The sequence below is a fragment of the Schistocerca gregaria genome, chromosome 1, assembly GCF_023897955.1.
Source record: "Schistocerca gregaria isolate iqSchGreg1 chromosome 1, iqSchGreg1.2, whole genome shotgun sequence".
Classification (NCBI taxonomy): Eukaryota; Metazoa; Arthropoda; class Insecta; order Orthoptera; family Acrididae; genus Schistocerca; species Schistocerca gregaria.
The window spans coordinates 1,033,614,158-1,033,640,720 of record NC_064920.1 but is presented as its reverse complement, the minus strand read 5'-3'; the positions used below and the strand labels follow the sequence as shown (position 1 = coordinate 1,033,640,720).

At 44.6% G+C, this 26,563-nt stretch overlaps 1 protein-coding gene across 6 annotated transcripts in view; it reads left to right on the top strand.

Moving 5' to 3' along the window:
• LOC126279309 (calcium release-activated calcium channel protein 1-like) overlaps window positions 1-26,563 on the top strand; it is a 492,320-nt gene that overhangs the window by 289,539 nt on the left and 176,218 nt on the right. The window lies entirely within an intron of this gene.

Sequence of the window (26,563 nt, the reverse complement as noted above, 5' to 3'; positions counted from 1 at the left end):
TCGCTTCTTCCTTTGTCTTGGCGCCTAAGTACGTAATCACCCTAAACCTTTTCCCTCTAAATTTTTCACAAACTTGTTTTCTCTTTTTTTGTCTTTTAACTGCGAACTTATCATAAATCATCTTTTGCTTAATTTTAACACCTCTTGTAACAACTTATTCCAGATACTCAAGTTTCAGTGACAATATTGTTCTGCCAAGACCGTGCAATTACCGACACCAGCTTTATTTACATTATATTATTGACCAATTTTCGTTGCAGAGCAATTGTCAAGTGACACAGAAAATAAGTATGTCCCTTATGAAATTCAAATCGTGAGTGGTACTAATCACAAATAAAAGCACGATATACGACATAAGAAGGGCAGGCTTTCTTTTGGATGTAGGAAAAATAGTTCGAATTGCTCTAAGCACTATGGGACTTAACATCTGAGGTGCCGTCCGGAGTGGTCGGGCCGTTCTAGGCGCTATAGTCTGGAACCGCGCGACCGCTACGGTCGCAGGTTCGAATCCTGCCTCGGGCATGGATGTGTGTGATGTCCTTAGGCTAGTTAGGTTTAAGTAGTTCTAAGTTTTAGGGGACTGATGACCTCAGAAGTTAAGTCCCATAGTGCTCAGAGCCATTTGAACCATTTGAACATCTGACTGAGGTCATCAGTCCTATAGACTTAGAAGTACTTTAACCTAACTAATCTAAGGACATCACACACATCTATGTCCGAGGCAGTATTCGAACCTGCGACCGTAGCAGCAGCGCGGTTCCGGACTGAAGCGCCTAGAACCGCTCGGCCACAGTGGCCGGCTTGAATGTAGGAAATTGGAGCAACGACTAACAGTTGAAAACTTTATTGGCAATTTGACAGCCCGGTAAGTATATTCTGTTGATTGCAGCGACAGTTGTGAAAGAATATAAATAACTGAGTCAAGAATCGATGTCAAGTCATAGCTCTAAATGGATGGAATCACTAATTATGACGAAAATAAACTGTCGTAAATTTTTGACGAGAAGCGTTAATCCAACTGCGAGTGCTTCAGTTTCTTGACCAAACTGGATATAATAATCTCCTCCATGTACTCGTATAGCCTGCATTCCTCAATGAAGAAACTGTAAAGCGCGGGATTTAGTAAGATAATAGGAAACCTTCGTCAGTATCTCGACGGGTATTTGTAAAAAAAAAAAAAAATGGTTCAAATGGCTCTAGGCACTATGGGACTTAACATCTGAGGTCATCAGTCCCCTAGACTTAGAACTACTTAAACCTAACTAACCTAAGGACATCAAACACACCCATGCCCAAGGCAGGATTCGAACCTGCGACCGTAGCAGCAGCGCGGTTGCGGACTGAAGCGCCTAGAACCTCCCAGCCACAGAAGCCGGCTGTTTCTAACACAATGTTACCTTAGACATGCTGCTAGTCAATACGGTGTGCCTCTGCCTGTCTCCTAACTGAGAAACAATGTTTGGAATTTTAGTATTGTTTAATGGAAATTAGAACCACTAAATGGCTTGGCGTTTCTCACATTCGAAATGCGTTGTCGCGACGTGTGTTGTTCACATTAAAAGAAAATTGAGGATCTCCAAATACAATGACGGAAAAAAATAGCAGCACAAAGAAGGAGCTGTGCGACATAAATGAAAGCTGGTGGGCGTGTTTCTACATCCAAAAGATGTGTTGAATTTTCGCGGGATTTGTGAGGAACGGATTTGGCAAGGTTACGATGAAGGGGTGGTCGGATGCCCATTCTGCCGCCACCTCGTTCACCACGGGACGGAATTAGTGTACCCCAGCTGTCTGCGTCTAGTGTAATTCATGGAATAGTGTGAAAATGTTAAGATGTCGGCGAGTCGTGTAACTTAGGCAGAACGTGGGGACCAGCTTGGTATTCACCTAGCGGGATGTGGAAAACCGCCTAAAACCCACATCCAGGCTGGCCGGCACACCGGCCCTCGTTAGTCCGCCAGGCGGATTCGATCCGGGGCCGGCGCGCCTATCCGAGTCCAGCGCTCTCGGTTTTCGTGGCGGGTGCGCTAGAGGCGCCACTATGAGGAAGCAAATCAGGCTTGCTCTGAATACACGTTGTAACGATCGTAAGCATTAGTTACCTTTGAGACTGGACTTCATGAGTTGATGTCAGCCAAGAATGCCTTTCAGGTGACGAAGACGCCATTATCATCTCACTGTGTTTGAACGAGGTCATGTAATAGGGCTACGAAGAGCTGGATGTTCTTTCTGCAATACTGCAGAAAGATTTGGCAGGAACGTAGCTGTTGTACGTGATTACTGGCAGCGGTGGTCACGAGAAGGTATGGCCGCAAGAAGACTGGGCTTCGGAAGGCCACGTGGGCTACCGAGAATGAAAATCACCGTGTTCAGCGTGTGGTTCTGTCGAACCGTACTGCATGTGCAGTAGCAGTTAGGGAACCAGTTGGCACCACAGTGACACAACGAAATATTACGAATCGGTTATTTAAAGTACAAATCCGAGCCCGACGCCTTGTAGTGTGCATTCCACTGACCGTAAACCACCGCCATTTGCGACTTCAGTGGTGCCTAGCGAGAGCTCACTGGAGGGCAGAGTGTAGGTCCGCTGTGTTTTCTGATGAAAGGTGGTTCACCCTTGGTGCCAGTGATGGCCGTGTGGTTGTTAGGAGGAGGGCAGCTGAGGTCGTGCAACCAACCTGTCTCCGTGCTAGACACACTGGACCCAGACCGGGATTTATGGTCTGCGGTGCGATTTCGTATGACAGCAGGAGCACTCTCACTGTTAACCCACGCAACTTGACTGCAAATTTGTACGTCCATCTGGTGATTCGATCTGTTGTGCCGCCATTCATGAACAGCGTTCGAGGGGGTATTTTCCAGCAGGACAATTCTCGTCCGCATACTGCTGTTGTAACCCAACATTCACTACAGAGTATCGACATTTTACCTTGAACTGATCTATCACCAAATCTGCCACCAATCGATCACATATGGGACATCATCTGACGACAACTTCAGCGTCATCCACAACCAGCATTAGCCGTCCCTGGATTGACCGACCAAGTACAACAGGCACGGAAATGCATACCACAAACTAACATCCGGCACCTGTAGAACACAATGTATGCATGTTTGCGTGCTTGCTTTCAACATTCTGGTGGCTACACCCGTTATTAATGTACCAATATTTCACATCTGCAATGACTTACCTCGCGCGTGTATTACCCTGTGATCTTGCAAAGCTAATACCGTAAATATGTTACCTAGACAAATATATTTCAGAAATTTCATTACTCTAAATTATTTTTTGGTGTTGAGATTTTTTTCCGTCAGTGTATTTCGAACATCTTTCACAGACATAAGCAAGAGGGCTGTCGAGGCAAGCTTTCGAAAACTTGTTAACGTAGGTAACCTTTCCTACGACCTCACACAAGTAACAGCTGCCATGGATGGCGCAGTAAACCGCTTATCGCAGCAGCGCCTTGCAAAAAGGAAATACCACAGCCTAGCTGTGTTGCTTAAGTTGGGGAGAACCACTTTTTAAAGTTCGTCTGTTTTTCTTCGATGATAAAGGATATTCTTTTATTGGTTAGTAAAGATTAATTTTTCATTTCGAACATTTTTTAAACTAATGTCTCAGACTCGCCTCTATCACTTTCTAAACAATACGATTTCACTGTAACAAGCGTTGAAATTACTGCTGTGAGTTTTCCGGGTCAACAGGGAATACTGCGTAGGGCTTATTTTTGAACCGCCACTTGTTAAAATTAAGATTTATCATTCAGCTTAAGTACTGCGGAAAAAGGCAATGTCTTCTTCTAGGAATTGCATACAGCAAACAACTTTTTTGCTCCATCCAAGAAATACGTAGATGAGCATGATGAAACTGTGTACAACCAACCGTACCAGAGTTATGAGGAACTTTGCATTACAAAGTCTTCATTGTAATTACAGTCCCATGAGAAGGAAGTGTGTCTCAGCTATTAATGAACTGCGAGTTCAGCATAGCGAGGAAACTTGCTTCATGTTTTCGTCTGTCGTCGAAAGTACTTATGAAAACCAGGAGGAAACTGTAATTAGTGGGATGGGAACGAATTTATGGACAGAGGCGAACGACAGCCAAGACAGGCTATGGAGAGAGGATTTTTAATTTTAAAGATAATTATGAAATTGTTCATTCCCATACACGTCTGACAGTTTTGACATCCGTGCGATGTCTCTGGTTCTGTCACCAGCGAAACGTAACTAACAAGCAAATAGATTATTACAGAACCACCGGTATCGCGTGGATGTCAAAACCATCAGACGTACGTAAAAATGTAAATAATGAAATCCATTTAATAACCACCTTTAAAACTAGAATCAGTGTACCAAAATTATGTACCATTTAAATTCAGAAAACATGATGATGGTAAGTCAGCCGAAATAGACCTATCGTAAAATAAAAGCGATCAAACTCGGCAGCGAACCTGGAACCAGCTTAGAAACCCGGCGTTGACCGGATCAGAATATGTGGCATGGGAGAAGGCAGGAGTGGCATTGTGGATACGAGATACATACAGACGTATATCTTATTAAGGATATTATGAATGCACTTATCCTGTTGGTAAGGAAGTTTTCTCGCGGTGCATGGAAGTGGGTGAGGGTGGCGTGCCAAAGACCGCAAAATATGGTGCAATAAATATTCCTAGGTAAAGTTAAATAATATATGACTTACAAACTTTAGTGTATATGTGAAAATCTTTTTATCGTTTCATCACCATGCAATAGAATCGTGACAGAGTCATCAACGTGTGTGGTGGGTGAAAAGAGTTATTGTGGTTGGGTGATATCTCAGAAAATGCGCGATGTGGAACACTTAGTTCTCTTAGAATAAGCTATATTGTGTATGACTTATGAACTTTACCGCATTAGTGAATATATTCGGTGACATAATCCTCACCTTGTTGCATCCATACTGGCAATAACGTTACGTTACGAAGATATACTTAACCTCTGATAACACCACGGGGCCAATGCTAGTTTTGTAATACTGCCTTAACATAGAAGTATTTAAATGATGCTGGAAAGGAATGGAAGTTACTTTATTTCATTAGGCATTAGCGAAGTTATTTCATTTGGCATTAGCGAAGTGACTGACGACAACGCGCTAAGTTGTGAATAAGATTATACTCACGAAGAATATGCGAAATGTTTATCCGAAATCACTATAGTGTACTGTTCGATTATTCATTTGTTAGTTACGAGTATCCTTATCTCTGAGTCTACGAGCCTTTTTTTCTTTGTGTCCCTGGTGATCTTTGGTGAAGGGTGATCGACGAAAACGCGCTGAGATATTTAAAACTGCCCTATTTGATATAATTGCGTAGGCTTCCGCGGCCAGAGTCAGTCGACATTTTTATGTGTATGGTACCGCGTGATAGTGTGTAAAACTATTGCTGGAGAAAACTAACGTTTCGGCCACGATCGCAGCGGCGTTCTTATTGGTCGTACTTGTGTACTCCATCTGAAAAGAAAGAAAGAATATATGGAGTATAAATATACATCATGAGCAAAAAAGAGGAGACTGACAAGGCTGACATAACTGTAGATTATAAATTATTATTATAGTAAAGAAAAGTTATTAACCCTCTCCCACCTGTCCATACTTCCGAAAGTGATACTCTGATATCTACATCTACATTCTGAAAACCATTGTGAAGAGCACGGCATAGAGTTCCCACGATCCTGACAGTTAACACGGATTTTTCTCGTTCCATTCATTTATGGTTCGCGGGGAGAACGATAACTTAAACGCTTCTGTGTAATCAGTTTAATCTTGTCTCTGGTATCTCTGCGGGAGCGATACGTAGTAGGTTGTAATATATTCCTAAGTCATTCTCTTAAATCTGGTTATTGGAACAGTGTAAGTTGCAATGGGATGGGATGCATCTATCTTCAGGCGCCTGCCAGTTTATTTTATTGTGATTCTCCGTGATGCTCATCTATTGGTCGAACATTAGTGACCCCCTTCTTTGTATACATTCAATATCCCTTGTCAGTCCCATCTGGTACGGCGCCCAAACGCTGTGCAATATTTTATGATGTGTTGCTAGACTGATAACATTTTTTACACTACTATTAAGTAATCGAAGACATAGTATCGATACCGTATGCATCGCAACAAAATACGGTAATTTCTAAAAATGATTGCCTGTCAAAGTCGCAGGGTCCAAACGATATATATCGAACATGCGAACGTAAATCGATCATGCGACTCTGGTGGCGGGCGTTGTGATCAATTATTTGTGATCGTCATTTTTATGTTTTCCGTCGTTCCCTTAGTTGCTCTAAATTACATGCCTCTGCTAATTATTTGTGAGTTGCTAGGGAATCCCAGACGATTTATGTCGTTAGTGAATGGGATGTCTGGTGTTATTGACGCTTCTTCGACGGATTCTCTCACATGGAAAAATCTAATTCTATGTTTATCCAGCGTAGAAGATTGTTCGACGTTTTGTCGCAAATATGGAATACTACCGGACGAGGAAGGAAGGAACTGCGTAGAATGTGGTGGTGCGAAGTGTGTAAAACTTCGTAAGAACAGTTTCGATGCTGAAATAACGTTTCATTGCGGACGGTGCGGAAAACGAATGAGTATCAGGAAGAATACTCATCCAAATTATCCATCCAGACCACCGTAGTGCACTTTCACATGATAACAACACCGACGACGAGCAAGGTAAATCGTTTCCTTTTCAATTACAAGTATTTTTGTAACGCTCTTCTTTTGCCGTTGCTGTAGCGACCACCGTAAACATACTTATAATGCTCGCCATCAGAGTCGCATGATCGATTTACGATCGCACGTTCGATATGTAACGTTTGGACCCCGCGACTTCGATAGGCAGTCATTCTTGGAAATTACCCAAAAAACCTATACGCGTTTGTAACAGTAGCTTCGGAACGTCCCTGCTCACCCACTTTTCCGAAAGAGAGTGCTGTGCCCCTGCCAGAATGCCACCTCACTCGGTCGCGACACAATGGTATGGCATGTCGGGTGCAGATCAGTAACCTGGCAACGAACGCGGCTCATTCCACTGCGAGGTATCACGGGACGGGGGAGGCCGCCTGCGAGCGCCACGGCCGGCAGACAACAATAGCCGAGCGGAGGCGGCGGCCGCGCAGTGCAGTGCCCTGGCCATCCCACCACCGCCTCTCCCTGACGTAACACGAACGCTGCTGCCCCCAGTGCTCTGCTGCTGGAGTCAGTCACACCCGTCAAGCTTCCATCCGGTGCGACTGAACGTTGAAAACGACCACAGATTTCTAGTTGAGCTGCTCCTATTGTTTACACTAATCACCATTAAAATGGCTACTGCAATAAGAAATGCAGATGATAAACGGGTATTCTTTGGACAAATATATTATACTAGAACTGACATGTGATTACATTTTCACGCTATTTGGCTGCATAGATCCTGAGAAATCAGTACCCAGAACAACCACCTCTGGCCGTAATAACGGCCTTGATACGCCTGGGCATTGAGTCAAACAGAGCTTGGATGATGCGTACAGGTACAGATGCCCATGCAGCTTCAACAGGATACCACAGTTCATCAAGAGTAGTGACTGGCGTATTGTGACGAGCCAGTAGCTCGGCCACCATTGACCAGACCTTTTCAGTTGGTGAGAGATCTGGAGTATGTGCTGGCCAGGGCAGCAGTCGAACATTTTCTGAATCCAGAAAGGCTCGTACACGACCTGCAACATGCGGTCGTGCATTATCCTGCTGAAATGTAGGATTTCGCGGGGATTGAAGGGTAGAGCCACGGGTCGTAACACATCTGAAATGTAACGTCCACTGTTCAAAGTGCCGTCAATGCGAACAAGAGGTGACCGAGTTGTGTAGCCAATGGCACCCAATACCATCACGCCGCGCCGGGTGATACGCCAGTATGGCGATGACGAATAGACGCTTCCAATGTGAGTTCACCGCGATGTCGCCAAACACGGATGCGACCATCATGATGCTGTAAACAGAACCTGGATTCATCCGAAAAACGACGTTTTGCCTTTCGTGCACCCAGGTTCGTCGTTGAAAACACCATCGCAGGCGCTCCTGTCTGTGATGCAGCGTGAAGGGTAAACGCAGCAATGGTCTCCGAGCCGATAGTCGATGTTGCTGGGAATGTCGTCGAACTGTTCGTGCAGATGGTTGTTGTCTTGCAAGCGTCCCCATCTGTTCACTCAGGGGTAGAGACGTTGCTGCACGATCCGTTACAGCCGTGCAGATAAGATGCCTGTCATCTCGACTGCTAGTGATACGAGGCCGTTTGGATCCAGCACGGCGTTCCGTATTACCCTCCTGAACCCACCGATTCCATATTCTGCTAACAGTCATTGGATCTCGACCAACACGAGCAGCAATGTCACGATACGATAAACCGCAATTGCGATAGGCTACAATCCGACCTTTATCAAAGTCGGAAACGTGATGGTAGGCATTTCTCCTCCTTACACGCGGCATCACAACAACGTTTCACCTGACAACGCCGGTCAACTGCTGTTTGTGTATGAGAAATCGGTTGGAAACTTTCGTCATGTTAGCACGTTGTAGGTGTCGCCACCGGCGCCAGCCTTGTGTGAATGCTCTGAGAAGCTAACCATTTGCATATGACAGTATCTTCTTCCTGTCGGTTAAATTTCACGTCTGTAGTACGTCTTCCTCGTGGTGTTGCAATTTTAATGGCCAGTAGTCTACTAATGAAACCATGAAATTTAAGACATGTTATTCGTATTAATAATGTGTCAAGCGATTTCCTTTTTGTAGATCGTGAGTAAACACCTCTAACACAAGTATGTGCCAACAGTACAGAAGGATTCAGTGTGGACAGGAAGTTCACTGATCAGAGGAAGAGCGAGAAATAATGGGATAAGTTTAGCAGATGAGATGGAAAGAAAAAAACAGCCTTAAAAAGGGATGAGAAAAGCATGGATAGTTAACAATGTGACATATATCCTGGTTCGATGAGGGACAGAATGGAACACAACTGGGATAAGTTGACTGGGAAGCTAAGTTGACAGATAAATCTTTAGTCTCCTCTTGAATGCATGGTGGGTTTGTGTAACATGCAATCACAGGGTAGTTTGTTTCACTGTCGCGTGGCTGAAATGGAGAAGGAAATAAAGACAGATTTAGTGTTACGCAAGTATACACCCAAGATACGTAGGCCTATTTGGTATGTGAGGAGGGATATTCAGGAGACCAGTAACTAAGAAACCGACGAAGCAAACAGAGCCTTCTTCTATCCGTTGACATCCAGCTTAAGTGAACACAGGAAGGACTAGCGTGATCGAACAACCGAATGTTACACACACGTTCACACCTTCCGTAAGCGTTCGTAGTTATCTCGACTCGTCTCGAGTTTCACTATTTGTCCCGTGTTGAGGTATAGGGCTCGGACAAAAATTTGCAAAGACCATTAACACAACGTGTTGTCATACCCAACGCGGTGTAGCAACAGCGCTGGCATGCAGAGAAGTTACCAGTCGTCTCGCAGTTGATAAATACAGATCTTGTATGGATACAAGGCAGTATTGCACCATTGTTCGACTTCAGATGGCTCGGACTTAGTGAACACTTCTCGCCACTGCTAACTCTTCCAACGAATTAGATCGTTGCACAGGTGGCTTTCGTGGTCAAATAAAACAGCACAATCTGCAGGCTTGGGTAGCACCTGCATTTATGTCAAGCATCATCTCTCTTGGTGTATCCATGTTTTTGTACAACCCCTGTGCCTTAAGTTGCGACATAAAGTGGAGCAGGAGACTGTCGACCACTATGTGAGTACTGAACATTAGTGACCAAATAAAGCAGTGGGGGGGGGGGGGGGGGGGGGAGAAGTGATCTTTGTTTAACTGAAAGACAGGAGCAAATATTTGAGAGGACTGGTGAGTGAACCAATTATGGCCAATTTATTGAGTATGAAGCTTACTCCATGACCACGGAGAAACGCTAGGAAGCAGAAGAGAATGGGGCCACACAAATCTAGTTGCGGGGGAGGCAGATGCTATACTGGTATTTATTGGAAGAATACCAAGGAAATGTAATTTTCCCAAGAAGTATGGCGCCTTCAAAACATACGGGCGACGATTTCCAAAGTATTAATCATCGCTATTGGACCCCTATCAATTTTAAGTAAATGAAGAGATAGGAAAGAGTCAAAGAAGAGTTACGCGATATGGGGGTGTTAAGTCAGTGCGAGGGCGTTGCAAGAATTCTCAACAAGCTCCAGCACGAGCGCTTAATGTTCAAATTTTTACATGTTTCAAGAAACATTTTACTTCCTCCAGTAAATATGTCATGTTATGATCATGATGGTAGCATTTAAAGAAATTTGTACTTAACGGAGGCACATCGACAGTTTTAACGTAGGCCGTCGTAAACAGTGAAGTGATAATGGTAATTTTATACCTGTGCCCACCTCTACATGGCGCACCGTGGCTTGCGAAGTAGTTCTGATATGGAAGTATCTCAATATTAACAAGCTAAAACTGGTTCTAGAACTGGAAAACTGGAAGGAGTTCAGGAATGTCTAGTTATACTCATGTTGGGAAAGAAAAGAACATCTTGAACGCCTAGAGATACGACGTTCGTATTCACACGACATGTACGTTAGCATGTCCTGCAGAAATGATAAACATTTGAACCATATCGGCCCGCGGCCTCAAGGTCAACGTCGATATAGCGGCGCTACAATACCTTCCGGTAAAATGTGCCTGCGGCTCTCGCCGTCGCTACATACCGAGGGTAATGGATCAAAAAATGGTTCAAATGCCTCTGAGTACTATGGGACTTAACATCTGAGGTCATCAGTCCCCTAGAACTTAGAACTACTTAACCCTAACTAAGCTAAGGACATCACGCACAGCCATGCCCGAGGCAGGATTCGAACCTGCGACCGTAGCTGTAGTGCGGTTCCAGACTGAAGCGCCTAGAACCGCTCGGTCACAGTGGCCGGCGGTAATGGATCAGTGTGATTTCAGCAGCGTGTAGGATGCCTCGCAGATATGAGATGCCTCGTATATGCGCGAACCGTACCGTCAAGTCAATGAATTTGAAAGAGGGCACGATATTGGCATGAGAGAACGTGATGCATCTATCAGGGAAATTGCTGCTCGTCTGAGACAATGTGTTTGGGCAATGCAACGGGTCGATGCAGAATGGTTCACGAAAGGCCGTACAACACGACGAGATGAGGCAGGCTGCACCACACGGTCCACACTTCGAGAAGATCGATACCTCATCTGAATGACATTGCAGGACAGATCTGCATCCTCTTCGACTGTGGCGCAAGAGTGGAATACTCTTCCACTCTTCTACACTATCAGGGGTGACAGTCAGTCGCCGTTTATTACGGCATGAGTTACGTGCGCGTCGTCCACTTCCCCGCCTACCTTTGACGAATGTGCGGAAACATGCTATGGTGTGTCGAACGACGTCACAGGGGACAGGAATGGCATCAGAGAGTATTTTCGGACGAATCCAGGTTCCGTTTTTCGGAAAATGATGGTCGGATTTTGGTTCGCCGCAGACAGGGGAAGCGGCATCATTCGCACAAGACATATAGTGCCACCTCCAGGCCTTATGTTATATCATGCTATTGGGTACAGCCATAAATTACAGTTGGTGCGTGTCCAGGGCACTGTGTCCTACCTGAATGACTTCCAGCGACCCGTAGCCACACCCTTTCTGCACACCATCCCAGACGCCATTCTTCAGCAAAACAACACACGACCACATGTTGCTGCACGAACATGTACGTTCTTGGTGTCAAAGTATGTCAGCCTTTTCCCTGGCCCGCCAGACCATGGACTTGTCGTCCATAGAAAATGTGTTGGATATGGTGAAACGACGGGTGCAGTGCTGTGGCCCGATGCCAACCACCATAGATGAACTTCGGAACCAGCTGAATGCAACATGGGTGGCTATGCCACAGGACGGCATTCGCGCCTTATAATCGTCGATGCCATCACGCATGGAACAAGTTAACAGGGCCCAAGGCAGACCCTGTGACTACTAGACAACAGGACACATGCTGGACGGAGAGGACTGTAATCCTAATCATAATACTGATGCACCTGTCCTGTGAATATGGACTTCATAACTTAAGTCGTTGAAAGTGTTTTGTTTTTTTCGGAATATGAGTGTATTTCCGATTGCCATGAACTCCATGGGAGAGCTTGAGACTTCGCAAAGGGTCTGTAAAAGTCGTAGCAACAATTCTAGGAACGTCCATGCCGAGAACCAAAAGCTTATACCCTTGCAGTCACGTTGGACTGGCGTCTGGGGAGGCGCTAGCGTCTTGAACAATTTGTCGTCAAGGCGCTGGGAATATGCCGTGAGCTCAACCCGACTCTGGACCCGACTCTGGACCCGAGGCTGACGTTCCCGCCGCATCTGGGGCTCATCATCGGCACGTCTGTCGATCAAATGCTGCTAGAGCACATGGTGTAAGTGTAGAGTAATGTAATGATGCGGAACATCATTTACCTCCAAAGGAACCTATGACATTTCTCCACATGATAATACGGCGCCAACGCCAGGAAATAACACTTAATCTCCAAAAGTATCTATGGTATTTCTCCACGGAATAACATGACGTAAACGCCGCTTCTAGGGAACTGGTAAAGGCAAATCTCATTTACTCCTATTAAATGAAAGAGAGTGGCTAGAATGCGAAAATACGAGTAACTGCGCTTGACGCGGAAGCTATAGCTGGTGATACTTGACTCAATCCATTGAGTAAAAATCTCTGCCTGATACTTATACAAATAAGCCTTAACGGTACGTGTGAGAAAATGTATCCGCGACAAGTCGTTGACTAGCAGCAGCAATAATAACAGCAGGTAATTTATTGCACAGCTGCCTCAAGAATTTCGCCCGAGCTTGAAGGATTCAGTTTTAACCAAACTGTCGCTGCCAAGCTATTAACTATTGCAGCAAATAGTGCGAGATATTATATTCAAGATCATTAAAGAAAATACCTCGTCTGAAAAACGTAGAAAATGCAAGACGCAACAGATGCATCATCTCATTCGGATCATTTAGTAGACATATTTCAAGGGATAGGACAGATTGTGTGACCAGTCATGAGAAAAGCAGTGCCTCGTGAAAATGGTAAGGAATCGTAGAGCATCCTTTCTGGTCTAAGGTAGCTATCGTGTTCTTCTGGGGACCTCATCGCCGGCCGTTGTGGCCGAGCGGCTCTAGGCGCTACAGTCTGGAACCGCGCGACCGCTACGGTCGCAGGTTCGAATCCTGCCTCGCCCATGGATGTGTGTGATGCCCATAGGTTAGTTAGGTTTAAGTAGTTATGAGTTCTAGGGGGCTGATGACCTCAGAAGCTAAGTCCCATAGTGGTCAGAGCCATTTGAACCATTTTTTGGGGACCTCATCATTGAAGATGTACGTTTCCGAAAGTAAACAACGCGTACCCCATTTCTTCTGTCCCCCCTATGATATCATTTTCCCTCGAAGAACACAAGTGGATGATATCAGAGTATCACATGACTTTTAACCTTTCGAATTACTATTACGTAATACGCTTTTTGCATGCATTGTTTTTATAACTGTTACTCGCTTCAAAAAAATTACATAGAAACATACGCTACTCATCGCCTAAGAAGTTAAAATCAAACGAATGCTCAATTGTTTTGTGTTTTCATTTCTGTCTATCCACGATACGATTGGGCAAATATTTTATTTATGCATTTGTACATCAACTAACGTATGTTCCTCTGGTTTATAACCTCATTGTCACTGGCAGTTTGAAAATGAAATTCTCCGTAATTGCAAGAACGCATTTCCGAGTGTCTTACAGAATTCAGTCTGTGCTGATGGGAAACAGATCAAGCACGACCCGCTGCCTTCAAGTTCGGAGCGTTCTCTCTGTGTTTAAACTCGTAAAAAAAAAAAAATGCAGGCCCCAGATAAGGTCTAGTTTGTAATGAGTACTTAATTTCTTGAAGTGTAAATATTTTCACTTCACACTGCGTTTACGCCTTCGACTGAACAATTACATACTATTCTCACCGCGATTGGAGAGTGTTTTGGCCGGCTGGTGTGGCCGAGCGGTTCTAGGGGCTTCAGTCTGGAACCGCGCGACCGCTACGATCGCAGGTTCGAATCCTGACTCGGGAATGGATGTGTGTGATGTCCTTAGGTTAGTTAGTTTTAAGTAGTTCTAAATTCTCAGATCCATTAATTGGAGAGTGTTTTACGAAATACTATTTTAATAACTGAAACTGGTATCCATATGGAATGAATAATACAAATGGCATTTGACAAGGTCTTGAGAATTTTTTTCTAGTAAAAATTCCTTGAAGTAGAATCATTGTTAACTTCCAGGAAAAGATTAATAGATTTGTGTACTGTAATATAAAAAGGTGTCTTCATAAACACTGCCTGGAAGATGATTGTATTGTGACTGATTCAGAGTTGGAAGTTACTGCTGCATGTAATGTATGAAACTTTAGCCATATGTAATATTTTCTGTTGTTTAGCATATCTTAGACCTGTTGGCCTCTGGCGACGTCGTAGTATAACATTACTCAAAGAGCAAAAGTAATTTCTTCGCCTGTGTTGTCATACTTCCGAGTTCAGTCAGTACTTTGATACAGGCTACTGGGATCACATCGGGAAAAACAGAACTTGTAAAACAAGGAAAGTGATGTTTCGTCTTGATTTCTATCGCAAACTTTGAGGAAATAGGTGCATAGAAAGAGCATCAACCAGAGGTACAACATTTAAGTGTTTGTGTCGACTTCTGCGGAGTAATATTCATAACGGCTTTAAGATGCTCATCGGAATGAAGTAAAATAATTTTACCATCTTTATTTCTAAATGATTAGATGGGTAGATCACATAACTAATGAGTAGGTATTGAATAGAAATGCGGAGAAGAGAAATTTGTGACACAACTTGACTAGAAGAAAGGATCGGTTGGTAGGATATATTCTGAGGCACCAAGGGATCACCAATTTATTACTGGAGGGCAGCATGGAGCGTAAAAATCGTAGAGGGAGATCAAGAGATGAGTACACTAAACAGGTTCAGAAGGATGTAGTTTGCAGTAGGTACTGGGAGGTGAAGAAGCTTGCACAGGATAGCGTAGCATGGAGAGCTGCATCAAACCAGTCTCTGGACTGAAGACCACAACAACAACAACAACGTATTTCTAAATAACATATTCAAAATACAATCAGGCTACAAAAGATACATTTATAATATTCGTTCTTAAGGGCATAACGACGAAGCTCTGCAGCTCCACCTAGTATTCCTGAAGTCGTATTAACGACATTACAGACTGCTCGAATATTTTCTTTCTCTGAGACGTCTCGTCAGTTAATCCGTGAAGGACGTGAGCAATCCCATAATGTAGAATGTGAACGCATCGATGAAAATTATGAACGACGTATTCCACTAGCTAGAAAACTTAATTCCAGAAATACGGTGTACACTATTACCTTCAAGCTCTAGGGAAGACAGTGCCAATAAAGAAGACTCTGGCTATGAAGTCCATTTGCTCAATGAAAATCTTATTTGTGTGCTCATCGAGCTGCATTTTTTTCTAGCTGATGGTCTCTTTTCTCTTCTCTTTTATCGCCCCAAGTATTATACATTAACGAATACGACTTGTGTAGAATAGAAAAGCAGCCAAACAATACACTAAAGTTATAAATGTCTAGACTTGCGCGACTGGTGTCTTGTTAAATTCCTTCTGAGGCTACTGCCGTGTCATGTGAAAGGTCACTTCAACAGAGCAGAAAGATCTGCTATTTAATTCTTTTAGGATTTAAAGTATTTTATAAGATAATGCAGCAGTACAGCCAGAAGGACCTTAATGAGATTACATCAAAGTAGTTTTACGTGACAGGTTTGTATTGTTCTCCAGTTGTTGTTTCGAAACAAGCATGGCACATCGGCAGATCTGTTTCGAATGAAAGAATTGTAATTTTTAAATTGCTATGGCGTTGAATGTTACGCTGTATTACGAATTAGGAATGTGAGAATTGTCAGAAAACGTCTGCAGTATTTTCCTTTTACGTGAGCTGCTTTCGCTGCGCAGTTAGGCCCTGTCCTTCACTCCTTAACAACTGTAGATTATTTTTTAACTCGTTACTGATAAGGAAGCGGTAAACCAACTAAGGGAGACCTCACCGATAACGAAAAGGAAGTGACGTTATCTTTGGTGGACAATACGCTGCCATGAAAACAAATTGTAAGAAGCTCGTAATCATCCAAATTTTCCCAATTTCAGTGCATTACTCTCTTTTTTCGTAGTTTCGGAACTGATAGTAAGCTGATTTTGTGTAAATAAATATGTAGTTACCTTTCTTAACTGTCATCACTAGGTTTCGAAATACCGACTTATACACTCCAGGAAATGGAAAAAAGAACTCATTGACACCGGTGTGTCAGACCCACCATACATGCTCCGGACACTGCGAGAGGGCTGTACAAGCAGTGATCACACGCACGGCACAGCGGACACACCAGGAACCGCGTTGTTGGCCGTCGAATGGCGCTAGCTGCGCAGCATTTGTGCACCGCCGCCGTCAGTGTCAGCCAGTTTGCCGTGGCATACGGAGCTCCATCGCAGACTTTAACACTGGTAGCATGCCGCGACAGCGTGGACGTGAACCGTATGTGCAGTTGACGGACTTTGAGCGAGGGCGTATAGTGGGCATGAGGGAGGCCGGGTGGACGTACCGCCGAATTGCTCAACACGTGGGGCGTGAGGTCTCCACAGTACATCGATGTTGTCGCCAGTGGTCGGCGGAAGGTGCACGTGCCCGTCGACCTGGGACCGGACCGCAGCGACGCACGGATGCACGCCAAGACCGTAGGATCCTACGCAGTGCCGTAGGGGACCACACCGCCACTTCCCAGCAAATTAGGGACACTGTTGCTCCTGGGGTATCGGCGAGGACCATTCGCAACCGTCTCCATGAAGCTGGGATACGGTCCCGCACACCGTTAGGCCGTCTTCCGCTCACGCCCCAACATCGTGCAGCCCGCCTCCAGTGGTGTCGCGACAGGCGTGAATGGAGGGACGAATGGAGACGTATCGTCTTCAGCGATGAGAGTCGCTTCTGCCTTGATGCCAATGATGGTCGTATGCGTGTTTGGCGCCGTGCAGGTGAGCGCCACAATCAGGACTGCATACGACCGAGGCACACAGGGCCAACACCCGCCATCATGGTGTGGGGAGCGATCTCCTACACTGGCCGTACACCTCTGGTGATCGTCGAGGGGACACTGAATAGTGCACGGTACATCCAAACCGTCATCGAACCCATCGTTCTACCATTCCTAGACCGGCAAGGGAACTTGCTGTTCCAACAGGACAATGCACGTCCGCATGAATCCCGTGCCACCCAACATGCTCTAGAAGGTGTAAGTCAACTACCCTGGCCAGCAAGATCTCCGGATCTGCCCCCATTGAGCATGTTTGGGACTGGATGAAGCGTCGTCTCACGCGGTCTGCACGTCCAGCACGAACGCTGGTCCAACTGAGGCGCCAGGTGGAAATGGCATGGCAAGCCGTTCCACAGGACTACATCCAGCATCTCTACGATCGTCTCCATGGGAGAATAGCAGCCTGCATTGCTGCGAAAGGTGGATATACACTGTACTAGTGCCGACATTGTGCATGCTCTGTTGCATGTGTCTATGTGCCTGTGGTTCTGTCAGTGTGATCATGTGATGTATCTGACCCCAGGAATGTGTCAATGAAGTTTCCCCTTCCTGGGACAATGAATTCACGGTGTTCTTATTTCAATTTCCAGGAGTGTAGAATGTGTAGTTGCATCATAGTGGTTACATCGTGGATTCGCAAACATACAGTTACACTGTTCAGCCAGAATATTATGACCACCAACCTAGCCTGCAGTATGTCCTCCTACGGCACAGGTAATAGTGGCGACGCGTCGTGGAGGGAGTTGTCACCACACGTGCACGCTCAAGTCATCTAATTCCCGTAAATTGCGGAGAGATGGCCGATGAGCCCTGACGTCAGGTTCAACCACACCCCAGATGCGTTCGACCGGGTTTTAACCTTTGAGATCTAGTGCGAGAGGTAGGGGGAGGGGGGGGGGGGAATGCGAGCACATCAACTGGAACTCACCACTGTGTTCCTCGAACCACTCCATCACATCCCGGCCTTTAGACATGGCGCATTATCTTGTTGAAAAATGCCACTGTTGTCGGGAAACATGATCGTCATGAAGGAGTATAAGTGGTCTGCAACCAGTGTACAACACTCCTTGGCCATTATGGTGCCGTGTACGAGCTCCACTGGCTCCATGGAGGCCACGTGAATGTTCCCAAGAGCATAATGGAGCCGCCACCAGCTTGTCTCCGCCCCACAGTAAATGTTTTCCTAGGGAGACAAAAGATTCGTGCCCTCCCATGAGAATGATGAAGTAGGTATCGGGATTCGTCACACCATGCAACACTCTGCCGATGGTCACGTGCCCATTTCAGCCCTAGTGGCCAATGTCGTATTAACAGTGGCACATGAATGGGTCGTCAGCTGAGGAGGCCCGTCGTTAACGTTCGGTACACTGGGTGTTCAGCCCACCTTGTACTCCGATCAGCATTGTAGTCTGATGTTAGTTCCACCACAGTTCGCCGCCAATCTTGTTGTACCTGTCTGCCCTGTCTACGACGTTCGACATCTGTAATGAGGGGTGGCCGCACAATTCCACGATGTCTGGACGTGGTTTGATCTTGGTTTCGCCACGTATTGAAGACACTTACCACAGCACTCCTCGAAACCCGACAAGTCCTATAGTTTCCGAAATGCTCGTGCCGACCCTCTGGGCCATCACTATCTGGCTTCGGTCAACTTCAGACAGATCGCGTGCCTTCCCAATTCTACACACGGACAGGATGCTCATTAATACTACATACACCATGTGTGTATCTGACCAGCAATCATTCATCGCCAGGTGATGCTGCTATCGCCTAGACGGGTTTATGTTGATCGTAGGTCTGTGGTATTAATGTTCTGGCTGACCAGTGTATATGGCTCAAATGGCTCTGAGCACTATGCGACTTAACTTCTGAGGTCATCAGTCGCCTAGAACTTAGAACTAATTAAACCTAACTAACCTAAGGACATCACACACATCCATGTCCGGGGCAGGATTCGAACTTGCGACCGTAGCGGTCGCTCGGCTCCAGACTAGAACCGCAAGGCCACTCCGGCTGGCGACCAGCGTATATCACCCATACTCAACAACTGACAGAGTCCATTGCCTTTATCAGCATCCCTGACGTGGTTACAGTGAGCCAAGGAAGGATACATCGATCACATAATGATGCATGCCGCACATGAAAAGAAGTACAGATGGAATAAGCTCCGCCTACCTCACGTGGCTATGATGCTTACGCCTTACGTGACGATCATCCATAAAAGTAGAATTAATACATTGAAGAAAAGAACATTTAAATGATAATTTTGAGCTTACTGATCCGAGAAAAGGTCGTAGGTGTTACCCCTGATGGGCCAGAAACCACTTTTGTCACTCACTCTCGCATAAAATCTGAATACAGAATTCGTCAAAGAAGTCTTCAACGCTACGGTGTTGCTTTATCTTATAAGTTGGCAACAACCAGAGACAAAATGCTAGTGGTCCAGAGGCTTCCGACTTCCACCGATGGAAGGCTAGGGAATCGAGGGCTGAAACAGAAGTGCGCGGATACTATGGACTTACGTCGGTTCTACTGGATTAACAACAGTTTCTGAATGACGAATGTCTGTTCTTCATCGTTGCCCAAGTGAGCCAGAGCTCAGTGACTAATAACCTCGATATTGACTTAACATTAGACTCTAAGGTCGAATACCTGCAATAAATTAAAAACCAAGGATGGTGTGGTGTCTAACTTCAGCAGCTATACTCCAGCCTTATAGTCTTCTTTCTTTGTTCATTACTCATAAAGAAATTGATGAAATTACAATCAGAAATGTTGGCAGAAGATTACGAATAGTAGGGGACCAGTGGGCTATGAAATAGGGTTACATATAAACCACTGTGATCAAAGCCAGTCAGGATACAACGTGAAATAAGTATTTTTTATTAATAAGTACCAGGCTGATAAGAAATAGGACTAGTTGAGTGAAGAGGACGCAAAGGACAAGAAATTTGCATAGGGAAGTCATGTAAAGAGTGTAATGAAAAAGCAGAGAGAACAGAAAAATTGTTTTGCTGTCATAATTTGCGTCGAATGGCATGTTTAAGAAATATAACCCATCGTCAGTAGTGTACCGCGAATAACAGTGTGACCAATGATACCAGTCATATGGAGTCAGCAAGATCAGGATGCGCCATACAGTGATTAATGGACACATAGTCTATACAACTAAGAATTCTAGACAGAACACAATAAATGAGCCACAAATCAAAGATATGCATAAAAATTCGTAAGAGCTGAAGAAGGAAGACGGAAACAAGCAAGACTGGAGACATTATGAGATATATTTGGTGTCGTTGAATATTGTACTGTATACAAATCGAATTACGTTCTTAATATATCTATGAAAATAGATAGCATTAAAGCTGCGTTACGTGGGGATACGCTACTTTCCTTCAGCCCTTATCTTATTGTTCTGAGAAAGCTTTGTGTGTGAAGGAACAAAGTGCTCCAATTTGCAACACATTAACTGCAATACTCCGGTGGTAATGCTAGCAACACATCCAGTTTGACCTCCAGATCCGTCGGAGAACGGTGTAGATAGGGATTGTACACGGAGACAAGGAGGCACCCACATGGAAGGGATTCGGACGGAAAAAACTGAAAAATCCCTAAATCTCAGGTCGAATCAAAGTCGGTGCCTTTCAGTCTGGAGCCAAACCCCAACACTTGAGCTACTCTTTTGCTTTAAAACTCCCGTGATGAAAAATCTACGACATGCGCAATGAGTTTGGGCGATAAACGCAGTGCAATTTGGCCAAGGATCATATTACTCGCTATAAAGGCACAGGAAACTTGCCGATGTACTTTCCCTGAACGACGACTGTGCAGACGCAATTAAGTTCTTATTCGCCAATAAGGAAGTATTGTCTGCATTATCCGAATTACCTTACACAGAAGTCCATAACTGAGGCAGAAAGTCTTCTTATCGGTTTTTCGCTCTTAAATTCATCAAATGTGGCTACAAATGCGCAGTTACTTACTTTAACTTTTCTGTCGGAGTGCTAGCGATATTGTGGTGCTTAACAGCCTATTGCCACATGAATTAGTTTATGATCAATTTCGCAGAAACATAAAGTTTTTTCACAGAGTTTGTGTTCTGCAAGTCGTTGCAAGCGTGTGAGGAAATACGAATGATTTTCTTTTTTTGAGTATCGCGATTAACGAGATGATCAGAAAGTTTGAGTCGCTTGGCAAAGCTGAATCACTCAAAATATTGCACCCAATCAGCTAGTCTGCAAAGCGCGCTCTTATCGCTTATGCAGATATTTACTATCAGTACCAAGAGTTAAATGGCAGCATTAAACACATCGAATAATTGACAGTGTACTATGTAAAAAGAGTATCGTCGAACCGCACAGCCACTAAGTAGAAACCACTCCCTAGATGATTCGATCAGTCAAGTTTAGCTATCAGTGTTGTAGATTTTCTTTTCCACATTTGCCTGATAATAAGCACGTCGTTGATATGTTACATACAAAATTCGTTTATATGATGATTTTAGTGACAACAATCGAATACATCAAGTTCTTTTCCTATAAACAGTAGAATGTCTACGACGCCATATAATATATACCATAACAAACGATTGTACTTGTGAGGTTTGCAGTCAAATGAAAAACTTATATGAAAAGTACGTAATTTATGTAATGTGTAATTTAGATCAGTATATTACCTGAAACTAGCATATTATGAGGTTACTGCCAATTGTGGTAGGAACTACTGATTTGAGCAGCTGCTATTGAAATCAGAGGGACACCAGTGGGGTACTTCGCAAAGCTCCAACACTAACAAGTCTTCTTGCTTCCTTTATTATACGTAACGGCAATCACTGGCTTCATTTTTACAGTGACCGGTATCAGCTGTGATCTACACATAATTGTGAACACAGACGAGATCGAAATTTTGAAAATACAATCAGTGGTTGTTGTCAGGTACAATAAAAGAAGAAAGAAGAATCAGTTTTTAAGGATGGCCTTCTCCAAATCGATAATTATTTCGTATGCGCACGATGAATACTAAGCCGGCCGGAGTGGCCGAGAGGTTCTAGGCGCTACAATCTGGAACCGCGCGCCCGTTGCGGTCGCAGGTTCGAATCCTGCCTTGGGCATGGATGTGTGTGTGATGTCCTTAGGTTAGTTAGGTTTAAGTAGTTCTAAGTTCTAGGGGACTGATGACCTCAGCAGTTAAGTCTCATAGTGCTCAGAGCCATTAGAACCATTTTTTGATGAATAGTACGTCATGATACAGCGATGGCAACGGGAATAGCGAAACAACTTACTAGTGTTTAAGCTTCGCACAATACCCCAAAGTGTACGTCGTGTCATTATACGTATGTTGTCATCAGGAGAGATTAGAACATCCTTTAACGTGTTTTTAGTATAATAACTGTGAGGGCACTTCGAGCAGCAAACTTCTCAAGAAACATAACTAGTTCATTCGCTGACCAAACGGGTTTATGATTCATTTATTTTGTGTTTTTTTTTTTTTTTTAAGTCTGATCTGGTTTACGCTAGTTGGTTGGTTGTTTGGGGGAAAGAGACCAGACAGCGAGGTCATCGGTCTCATTGGATGAGGGAAGAATGGGAAAGGAAGTCGGCAGTGCCCTTTCAAAGGAACCATCCCGGCATTTGCCAGGAGCGATTTAGGGAAATCACGGAAAACCGAAATCAGGATGGCCGGACGCGCGATTGAACCGTCGTCCTCCCGAATACGAGTCCAGTGTGCTAAGCACTGCGCCTCCTCGCTCGGGTACGCTAGTTGCCGTAGGCGAAGACATTAGATGTTTTCCCTGCTTCGTTCGTCAGACACGTCATAGATGGGAGATAGAAAAGGTGCAGTTTCCAAGTATATCGAGTCGGATCCGACTCTGGATCCGGGAGGAGTTCGTGAGCATCTCGTGACGCGGTCGAAAATATATTTCGTTATAGACAAATGGTTACATAGGTTCAATTTTTCCTTTCCTACCAATATCTCGCGCTTCTTGGACCATCCTTAATGAGTCTCGTCAGTCGGACACTAAAACAACAAAATCTCTTAAATCTGTGGAGAGGTCTGTCATTCAAGCAATCTTATCTGAAATAATAAAAATCAATCCACGTGCGGTTTCATGTTCAACCAGGCATTGGAGACTAGCGGTTTAACGACGCGCCGACGCTAAGTCGCTAGAGAAGGCGCCCTTACTAAGGTGAACGAAGATGAAGGGAATCGCCGGCGGGTTTAAGAAATCTCCGAAAATCTAACTGAGGATAGTCAAAAGAGAATTTGCACCCACCTTCCGAAAACGAATCCAGTGTATTAAGCAACGCTTCACTTCGCTTGGACATCTTTAGCAGTTATCCTATTGTTTTTCTAAGGCTGAGATGGAAAACGATTCTGGTGATGGTCTAAACAGGTGTCCGGAAAGCATGTCAGGGCCAACCTATGTATCAAGACCGACAAGTGTGAATCTTCTTTGTCAATTTAAATCCGCTTTGGTTCTCACCCAATCTCATGAGCTAACGCTCTGCGTGTTACGCTAAGTGAACAAGTTGATCAATCTAAATTTTAACCAATGGATTGCAACAAAAAGATCATACGTCTTATTCTTATGATTAATGCCCTATAGGGTTGCTGTTCTAATCGGCGTTAAGTGTTAAGAAATATAGTCCGTCATTTTAGAAAATAAGTTAGGTATTGGTATCGGCAAAAGATTGCTTCAGTCTCGAGTGGAACAAATTGTACTGAAAGGCCTGCTAAATGCAAATTTTTTAGTTTCCTGCCAGATGTCGTCTGTTGTATCCTAGCGGGCGGGAGCAGCCTTAGATGTAATGAATGCTAATCAGATTCCTGTAACGTTGGTGCCACGAGGCGACGTCTCCAGAGCTGGCACGATACGCGTTACGAAACTGCAAGCCACAGACAAGCTTTGTAAGTGCCCAGCTCCCATAATTAAGAGAAGACTGTGAGAAGAAACAGGAAAACCAGAGAGAGAGATAGCTGATGTCAGCGTATTTACATCTGGCCAGCTACACTGCTGACCTCTGCTTTAAGCTTCTGAGGCGTTTCAAGCCAAAGAGCGTTCAACATTACTAAGAGTATATTGCACCTCTTTTCTTACTAATTTGTAATCTCAGCACGATAGGACGGCCGATCATGTCAGGTATTTGCGTTTCTAGATCGAGTTTTGGCCTAGGACTTATTCGAAAATGGTTCCTCACTCACGCCAACAGTGGAGATCCGTTGGAATTCCGTTGGAATTCGATTACTCGATAAATAATAAAATTCTCAAGGCTGTCAATTCAATTAAGTACCTGGGTGTAAAAATTACGAACAACTTCAGTTGGAAAGACCTATTGTGGCGAAGGCGAGCCAAAGGTTGCGTTTCATTGGCAGGACACTTAGAAGATGCAACAAGTCCACTAAAGAGACAGCTTACACTACACTCGTTCGTCCTCTGTTAGAATATTGCTTCGCGGTGTGGGATCCTTACCAGGTGGGATTGACGGAGGACATCGAAAGGATGCAAAAAAATGGCAGCTCGTTTTTTGTATTATCACGTAATAGGGGAGAGAGTGTGGCAGATATGATACGCGAGTTGGGATGGAAGTCATTAAAGCAACGACGTTTTTCGTCGCGGCGAGATCTATTTACGAAATTTCAGTCACCAACTTTCTCTTCCGAATGCGAAAATATTTTGTTGAGCCCAACCTACATAGGTAGGAATAATCATCAAAATAAAATAAGAGAAATAGAAGATGCAACAGAAAGGTTTAGGTGTTCGTTTTTTCCGCGCGGTGTTCGGGAGTGGAATGGTATGGAGATAGTATGATTGTGGTTCGATGAACCCTCTGCCAAGCACTTAAGTGTGAATTGCAGAGTAATCATGTAGATGTAGATGTAGATGTAGATGTAGATGTAGAGGAAGCTAGTCATCGGTGAGCCATGTAGCCGGCCGCTGGTGGCCGAGCGGTTCTAGAAGAGAGTGGCAACACTAACATTTGAGAAATGTTATCGTGACCAATCGTGTATTAATTATGTTGTCCACTACCTTACTTGGGAAAGTATTGGAATTCTTATAAATGTCAACAGATTTGACAATAAACAATAAATAGCTCCCATTGTTATGCCAAGGAAATGAACCCCCCCCCCCCCCCCTCCGCTGCAATCTGGAGCCGCGCGTCCGCTACGGTCGCACGTTCGAATCCTGCCTCGGGAATGGATGTGTGCGATGTCCTTAGGTTAGTTACGTTTAAGTAGTTCTGAGCTCTAGGGGACTGATGACCACCGAAGTTAAGTCCCATAATGCTCAGAGCCATTTGATCCATTTACACTAACCTGTGGATAGTAGTTAACATCTCAGTTGCGAAAACCTTTTATTCGAATGGTTTGCGCCGGCCGTTGTGGCAGAGCGGTTCTAGGCGCTTCAGTCTGGAACCGCGCAACCACTACGGTCGCAGGTTTGAATCCTGCCTCGGGCACTGATGTGTGTGATGTCCTTAGGTTACTTAGGTTTAAGAAGTTGTAAGTTATAGGGGACTTATGACCTCAGATGTTAAGTCCCATAGGGCTCAGAGACATTTTTTTATTCGATTTGTTTGCACTTTGTACCAGTGTTAACTATGTTTTTGTCAAAGGTGCCAGTCACTTCTTCGTCAAATTGAAAAGATAGAGCATCTATAAAGAACAGGTGGTCGGATTATGTGTCATGTTTCGTGTCGCTTTTGAGCATCTCGTTCGTAGCTACAAAGAAGAGGAGAAATGTTAATAACTGATCGTCTAGAGATGTCTAAAAACTGATTTTTTTAAACATCAGTCTTGTTTACAACGTCCGTGTCGCTCTTCGTCAAAGCGGGGGACAAGGCGCCAAGTGAGCTCAGAGACATTTTTTTTTATTCGATTTGTTTGCACTTTGTACCAGTGTTAACTATGTTTTTGTCAAAGGTGCCAGTCACTTCTTCGTCAAATTGAAAAGATAGAGCATCTATAAAGAACAGGTGGTCGGATTATGTGTCTTGTTTCGTGTCGCTTTTGAGCGTCTCGTTCGTAGCTACAAAGAAGAGGAGAAATGTTAATAACTGATCGTCTAGAGCTGTCTAAAAACTGATTTTTTTAAACATCAGTCTTGTTTACAACGTCCGTGTCGCTCTTCGTCAAAGCGGGGGACAAGGCGCCAAGTGAGCGGCACCCAGTCGTGACATCACTTGTCCAGAGAGAGCGCTGGAGACCTACGTCATCCATTCCGCCTCTGCTCCGTGTTCCTGGAACTCTGTAGCCGTCGGTAGCGCCTCGGAAAACTACAGCAGGGAGCCTGGCTAGAAGCACTCATTGTATCCATGTACAACTGCCTGTATAAGC